Source organism: Trachymyrmex septentrionalis, unplaced genomic scaffold, assembly GCF_001594115.1.
Source record: "Trachymyrmex septentrionalis isolate Tsep2-gDNA-1 unplaced genomic scaffold, Tsep1.0 scaffold69, whole genome shotgun sequence".
NCBI classification, from domain to species: Eukaryota; Metazoa; Arthropoda; class Insecta; order Hymenoptera; family Formicidae; genus Trachymyrmex; species Trachymyrmex septentrionalis.
The window spans coordinates 2,626,535-2,634,768 of NW_017305873.1; positions in this window are offsets into that span (position 1 = coordinate 2,626,535).

An 8,234-nucleotide genomic window follows, 5' to 3' on the forward strand; every position below is an offset into this window, starting at 1 on the left:
TCTTATTAACTTTCTTTAAATATATGTTAGAGATCGAAAATTTTGGTTAGAAATTCGAATTGTCAGAAATTCTTAAGAACTGTTTACGTCCGTAATCAATTTTTTATGCAACTTATGTGAAACGTTTTATTATCTACAAAAAAGAATATATCTTGAGAAAATAATAAATTAAATTATTCCATTAAAATGTAATTTTACACTTTCAATCACCTTCGTAAAGTCATAAAAGTAAACAATATATCGTCTCTTCCCAGAAAACTATTTCGGTATAAGTGTAAAAGATTTATTATATGACTAACTATAACCAAAAAGAGAAAGTTTACCGCCAATTGTTTCTTAAAAATAAGAAAAGCGACAGTGAAAGGAAAATAAATTATTTTCATGCGGACACAAAAGCCTTCACAATGAAAAGTATAGACTACAATAGACACAGTAGAGACTTGAATTTATTAGGAATTGCGTTGTAGTTGAAATCTTTCTAATTTTTGGTATCTATTGCTTCTTTTTCAATGTGTTTAAGGCTTAACAAGTTGCATGCATATTGAAAAAATTAAACGATAAGAAATAATACAAAATGAAAAAATGAAAAGGTATTTGTGTCCCCCCTGTGTACATTCCTCTCTCTGTAGGTTTATAATCATTAACTCTTATCATCAATTCAAAATTAATCCCAAATCTTAAAAATAAATATAGAGCCGTTATTAAGCTGCCACATAATTCGCAAATCGTGAAACGTACCGTAAATGTAGGTGATTTAGGACAGAGTAGGTAACTTGGGACAGTATGTATTTTTTTAATTTAATCATGACATCATGTTGTCCCAAGTTACCTACACTGTCTCTACATTCACGACAGTTTGCAAATATAAGCGCAGAATGTCACTGCACGCAGATGCAAACAAAGCACATACAATGAATTAAACTGCGACAACGTTCATATTTTGCAACAGCATTGATATTTTTATTTAAGTCAAATTAGAGAAACTTACTCTTGTGTCTGATATTTTTTGTATCACGAAAATTTATAAAAAGGGTAGCTCTCTGCTCTGCTTGCTAAATGAACAAATATAAAATTCATTGCCACTACTCTTTGCTGTTCTGTCATTGGTCAATGTAATCGCCGCAGCGCAGAAGTTAACTGGACGTGACAGTCCAGTCAATATAAATCGCTATTCTCAAAATGCAAATTTTCATTTTGCATCTGCGTTTGCGATTTACGAATTATGTACAAGCAGCTTTAGAAATATGCTAATTAGAAATTGGCCACAAATTCAATCGTCATTAAGTACATAACACACAAAAAACTTAAGTATAATAGTAAAACATAAACAGTAAGCAAATTGACCAATCATACAGCCATAACGTAAATGTCATGAACAGTAACAAATCCAACACATATTGATTTCCTTATTGCTTTTCTGTTAAAGTTTTTTATGTGCCACGACTCTTATACTTTGTATTCTTATCATAGTTGTAAGGTTCGTGTTTATATATGTGTGCGTATGTGTGAAAGAGAAAGTAATGCATTTAGATTAATTTTATCTGTGTCATACTTTAGATTATTTATGTATTTAGATTTAGTTTATTTATATAATACATTATACTTTGAATCTTAATTTAACATCTTTAGGATATTATATTATCAATGTCAGCGAAGAATTGAGAAATTCGCTGCGACTGTAATTTTAATACAATACTGTAAAACGAAATGGAAGGAATAAGAAAGCGAGTGAGAAAGAGAGAAAAAGAAAAGTTTATTTTGCCTGGAAATAACGCGCGTGTTGCGAAATACCGCTGAGAATTCGAGATTACCCTGTCGTCCTTCGAAAGCCGTCCAATTTCGCGCAAGCAAGGATTCGAGAAAAGACGCGGGGGTGGAGAATCTGCCGACGTTCAAGAAATCGTCATAGGGGCGGATTGCAGAAACTCGACCTCTTATGCGTCGTCTACAATACACGGAGTAAGAAGTAAGAATAAAAAATTGACCAATCAAAGTTGAATGTGAGAATAATCGATTGTGATTGATCAATTTCTTACTCTTACTTCTTACTCCGTGTATTGTAGACATTGTATGTATTATACCGTGGAATACAGCAATTGCAAATGTGTGTTCGTCGTACTTTTATGCCGAAACGTCGCGCCATTATTTTCTAGACACGCATTACGTACAGATATATCTCGATTCTGTTTATTTAAATGCGTAAAATTTCATTTTTCGTATGACATCGCAGGAGAACTACACGCGAGTAATACATGACTTTCTAACTCCCGTCGTGAATTTGAGATCCGGCTTATCCGCCGTTTCGTCTCGGCGAAGCCAGCCAATTTCGCGAAACGGAACTTCGCGAAAGGATACGATCCTTGGCACAAAGATAAGCGCGCGTCTGTGACGTAGAGGGAACTCCGAATTTGATGGTGTGAAAATTTTGAGAAATCGTCATTTTGAGAAATCGATTTAGAAAAAAATCCATGGCATTTAATTGAAATATCATTTTTCAGTAGCGATAAGCAATGATTATTCCTTTATCTTTTTTTGGAAAACTTTTTATATTAATGAAAAAAGATCAATAAGTTCCAATACTGTAAAGAAAAAATTTTAGTTTGCACTCTCTAAGGGCAATGTTTATGCATATTAATTTACGCTCATTTTTCAATTAAATTTTAAATAAATTCGGGGCTTGTGTAGATTAGTTACACTTAAGAACTAAAGATGGAAATGTATGTAACATTTTTGAACACTTAAATATACTTTTAACCATTAGAAAGGTTATATATCAGTATATTAATATATACTGATATAAAATATATGTATGTATAAATTCAATTACAATATATTTTTTTAGCAAAAAAAAATTCCTTTCTTTGTGACAAGCTGATTCTGTTCCTAAAGGATCAACAGTGTAGCTATCATTCGCTAATCAACTATCAGCAACGCACTGTTTTAAAGAACCAATTATATCCCCTATGTACATCCATTAATAAATTCAACAACATGACTTACATAAAGTTTCGTAACTATCCTGAGATGGTCCCACAAACCTTGGCGGTGTTCATTTTATATCTCCTCACGGGGCGTTTTGAGGGAAAGTCCGCGCGCGAAATTATTTGCAAACTCCCGCAAGCAGCCAGCAGATAAAGAACCTGCCTCCCCCCGCGGGAACCGCGTGATACGTCTGCAAATTATTCGAGGAGACGGTAGTAAAACGGAGGTTGGCGTTTACCGAGATGCGCGGCGAGGAGCTGTGCCGAAGAAACAGCAGGAACGAAGGGGGGAAGACGGAGGACAGAGCGGAGAGGCACAGGGGTGAAGGCAAGAAGGAGAGGAGAAGTGTTGCTGGCGTCGCTGCCTCGCGGTGGCGAGAACGCGCGCAAGAAGTGTAGTAATGTCCGCCGGCGGGCAGGCGGCAGACTATTACCACTGCATGAATATGAATGAGACGAGGAGGTGGAGGTGGAGGGGGAGAAAGAGGACCGAGAACGGTGGCGGAGGAAGGACGTCGGCGAAGAAGGACGTTCGCATAAGAGTGCAGTCGGGGCCAACGGAGAACGTTGCTTAGAGGCGGAGAGGACGAGAACCCGGGAAGGAGATTGCGACAAAGGGAAGGGAAGCGCGCGCGCGCGCGCGAGAGAGAGAGAGAGAGAGAGAGAGAGAGAGAGAGAGACCATCGGTGTGGCGAAGAGCGCGAGAAGAGACAGCGGAGAGAGCGCGAAAGGAGCGGCATTCAATTAGTCTCCTAGTAATTAGCCGGGAAATCTTCGGCTTTGTCGGCAAGATCCTCTTCTGACCGATACCCAAGACCCGCCCGGCCGGCCGGCAAGAACTGCCGCGCGCGCGCGCGCGCGCACGCACACATACACATCTATATATTTATATGTACTTGCGTGTGCGTGCGAGTAATATATGTTCCTCCGTGTATGCAAGTCTCATACATATACTCGCGCGTGTGCGCGCGTTTAGTGTGCGTACGTGTATACACGCCGTAGGGCCCATTCGCTCACGAGGGCCCGCGAGAGACGCGAGCGCGCTTTTTATGCGGAACTCTCGAACGGCCCCGCCATGGAATTAGTCCTGTACCCGTGTATTACGCTCGTAAATTGATTTCCGCGCAGCGAAAGGTGAGGAGGCGTCCCTTTAAGGCCCGCGCGCAGTCCGAACCCCTTAAAGATACTGGCGGCCATCTTGTCACTGTATGGAGACTTCATCGTGTTTATCGGAGAAGTCCAATAGTCTTTTAAATGACTACTAAAGTTCCCCAACTCATCACAGAAGCTCGTTCACGCTCAAAACGACCATTTTTCAACGTTTGGTAAGTATGTTATGTAAGTGTAAACTCCGAGTTCTAGAACGTTATAACTCACGCACCGTGGCTCGCTTAATAGATGACTATATAAACCGGACATGTGTTTATATGCGAATACGAAACGTACGTTACGAAGGCCATTAATATCTGTACACGACTTCCATGTCTTCCTTGAAATCTTCCATGGAGACAAAGCAGCCGTTCCAACCCCCTAACCGATTTTTCAAAGCGCCCCGTGGTTATTTCTTGAAACTCAAATCGTGCTAACCACAAAAGCCTGGACCAGTTTGGGCACACAGTGTGCATCTTCTATGAGGGTCGATCGCGGGATACTTTGTCAATGCGGGGAATAAAATAATCATTAATAGGAGGGCTGCAGATAGCTGAGCTAGGTCGGTCAGGGGTGGTCTACCCTCGGCCATCCACGGGTGGCCTCTTCCGTGCCATGTATCACGACACGACGAGCCTAAATAGGTACACGCGGCCAGCCGCACACGCACCCACATGCATTCGCCTCTCTCTCTCCCAGTCTCTTTCCTACCCTTCCAAGTGTGGGTTTACTATACATAGGGCTCTGCCGGACGAGCCCCGCGCTAACATAACTTTACCCCGCGGCGCACCAGTAAATCACCGTTAAGGGCTGCTAAATAGCAGCACGCTCTCGAAACCTAGGCGTATCCGCTATCCGCGCGCGTGCGCGCGCGCGTGTGTGTGTGTGTGTGTGTGTGTGTGTGTGTGTGTGTGTGTGTGTGTGTGGCCCCACTCTGCCTCCTGGACAACTTGATGTCCGGGGCCTGGAATTGTGTCCGCACATCTCGGGTAGCCATTCGACTAGCGCCAGGTCAAAAAGCACGCCTCATGTGCACTCGGGGGGATGAAGTATTACTGCCGAGAAAAACGGCTGTTAGACTCATCGAACGCTGGTCGGTTCCGTCCGGCCGACTCGTTTCCTGCTCCAACCGTGAAACGAGAATTAAATCGCGGAGGAACCGCGCGAATGAGACTTTCGGGCTTTTGACAGCCCCCGATTAACGGCACGTTCGTGGGCCCCTTTCTTTGCTATACATGATGGGAAAAAGATGGACGAGAAAAGACGTATTTTCAACATAAGGTAACTGCGCCTACTATGATCTAGTATTCAATATGGATACGTAAAAAAAATTAAATCAAAATTATAAGTGTTATATTAAAAGTATTGGTATTAATTATTTGGAATGGATTCCGGTTGAAATTGTTCAATTATTCTAGATTTTTATTATGTTTTTTGAGGGGAAAATGTAGTAATTCCGATCAGAATCCATCCTGAACAGTTTCATAATATCTATGTGTCTTGGTTTACTTGCTGTTTGTATATAATTACATGAATAATTAAGTCTTCATTGTACTCATATAAATATTGAAAACATCTCATATTTTCAACTAATGTTCAGAAATGTTAAGCTCTGAAAAATTTTGTTTTTATGACAAACCATATCATTATTTGCAAACAATTATACGCTAAATTTATCTTACGATGAATTTCTAAAAAAAAAAAAAAGATCATTTTATATCAAAGCAGAAAAGAAGAGAATCATTATAGTATTTGAACGAATAATTAGTTACAGAAATAACAGCATTAATAAGTAACAGCTCTGCCTGATAAAATATTATATCTATTTGATATATCTTTGATTTTCTTATTAACTTAGGTCTATATCAGTTTTTTTCAATTATGAATTGAAGAGAAAAGGAGGAAACTATTTGTAAAGGTAAAACGAGACGCCAAAGCTGTTTGTAAAGGTAAAACGAGAAGTCGAAGCTGTTCTCACAACTTCTAGAACATAATAAATGAACTTAACAAAATAACTAACGAACCGGTCGTCTCAGTCACTACTAGTAGGTCTCTCGCAACACTGTATATACATCAGGAACGCATCTGGAAACGCGCTCGATCGGCAAACAGGCTTCCCATAGAAGCGAAACGGAATAGTCGAAATAGTTCGTCGAGAGAACGAGCCGGTCTGCGTTAACGACCGAAACGCGCTACAGATGCGTGGTAATTTACAATGATTATCGACGGGACCTGATCCTGGGGGGTGGTCTTTCTCCCTGGCGAAGGGAAATGAGGGTGGGACGGCACGAGACGCGACGACCAGCGTTGCGTTCCCATGGCTTTGGATTACGTCGCTCGAGCCGCGTCGAACCGAGTTTCCCGATTTGTGTGGAACCTGATACCCCTGCGAGAAGGGTCGTGAAATCAAGATATATGGCGCGGCAGAAACCGACCGGGTGGGCAAGCCACCCCCTGGACGCGTCGTACTCATCGACGTCGACGTCGATTCTCGTTTGCCATCCCTATATCAATTGAACGTCACTTTTTCCACCTTTCAACTATATTGGATTGGCCGCACCGTTAGCGCGATCGATAGTGTGACTCGCGCAATGCGATTATCAGGGCGAGTCCTCGATACGTTGTTGTTCGGTCTTTTAATTCTATACAAATTTGTTGTACTATACATGTATTTTAATAAATTGTAAATATTGCAATTATTCAAGAAAGGAGAATCTATTTAATCCACCATCGTTAATGTTAGGCTTTAAAGGCACTGACTTTTTTTATTATAAATTTTGGTAGTTTTTAAATTTGTAAAAAATAAGGAAAATAAATCCAACTTTTATAGTAAAAATCCGTAAAACAAAAAACGCAATGATTAAAAGTCGAACTTAATGATCGTGTCAAAATAATGCCAACAATTATTATTTAAAACAGTATAAACATTTAGGACATCTGACAATTAAAATTCTTAACGCAAAATGTTTTCAACCTTTTAAGAGATCTTTCTGCCGAAATTTTACAAACAGTATTAATAATTATGTTGTTAAAGCTTTCACAAATATGAAATAAATTTTTTCAGATTTTTTTAGTCCGGAATAATATAAAAATCTACACTGAAGTTTAAAAACTCAAGTTGCGAATGAAAATCGACGTCACTAACAAAAAGAAACTTCATCGAAGAATTTTGGATTCTAGATGTGGAATATTCTTATGGTTAAAAGTGAGTTATATGATTTATTTAATATTAAAATAAAAAATTTATATAAGATACTTTATATACATATAAATTTTTCTTCTCATAAAATCGCAACTCTATAACAATGAGCAAGATAACTAAGTATAACTAAAATAGATAGATTTATTTGTAATACTTTTAACATACATTTATCAGTCTTTCAAGCGATCAGAATAAGATGTTCCCGCGAATTTAGTTTCATCGGGAGACGCGGTAAATTGGGGTGCCATCAAATTTGTTAGTGCCCCTCGTTAAATCCGCATTTCACCCTCGACCTGCCACCCCCGCCGCCGCGCCACTCTCCAAGTTCGGCTGGAAGGCTAATAAATATCAGCCGGGATACACTTGCTCTCGGGTTTCTCACTCCGTGGACGCCGTCGGCACGTGCATCGCGTTCCATCCCAGATGATACCATTTTTATTGAGCGATGCTTGCCCCGCGTTTGGGGCAATCATGACCCATGGATAGCAACGCCATGCTACCAAACGGCCACCCATCTTCGTGAATATTAGCCGAATTCGGGGATATCACGGGCAATTCATCCTACCAAACTTGCTCCATTTCGGATTGCGACATCTAGGCAAACTTTCCGACAAATTGATTCGTGAAAAGTAAGAAAATAATGTCGATAATTCTGTCTCACGAATAATCTTTTATGATAAATAACAATAGGAATCAATCATATCATTTTCTTATCTACTCATTAAATGAATAGAATTTAATTGATTTAAGAATTGTAAAAGTAAATTATTCTATTGAGATTGAAACTTGAAAAATAGAAAATTAAATCAGGAAAGATTCGAAGATGCAATTAAAAGAAAAATGAACAAAACCAGACATTTGTTGATTTAAAGATACAATATTTCAAAATGTTCGCCTGATTA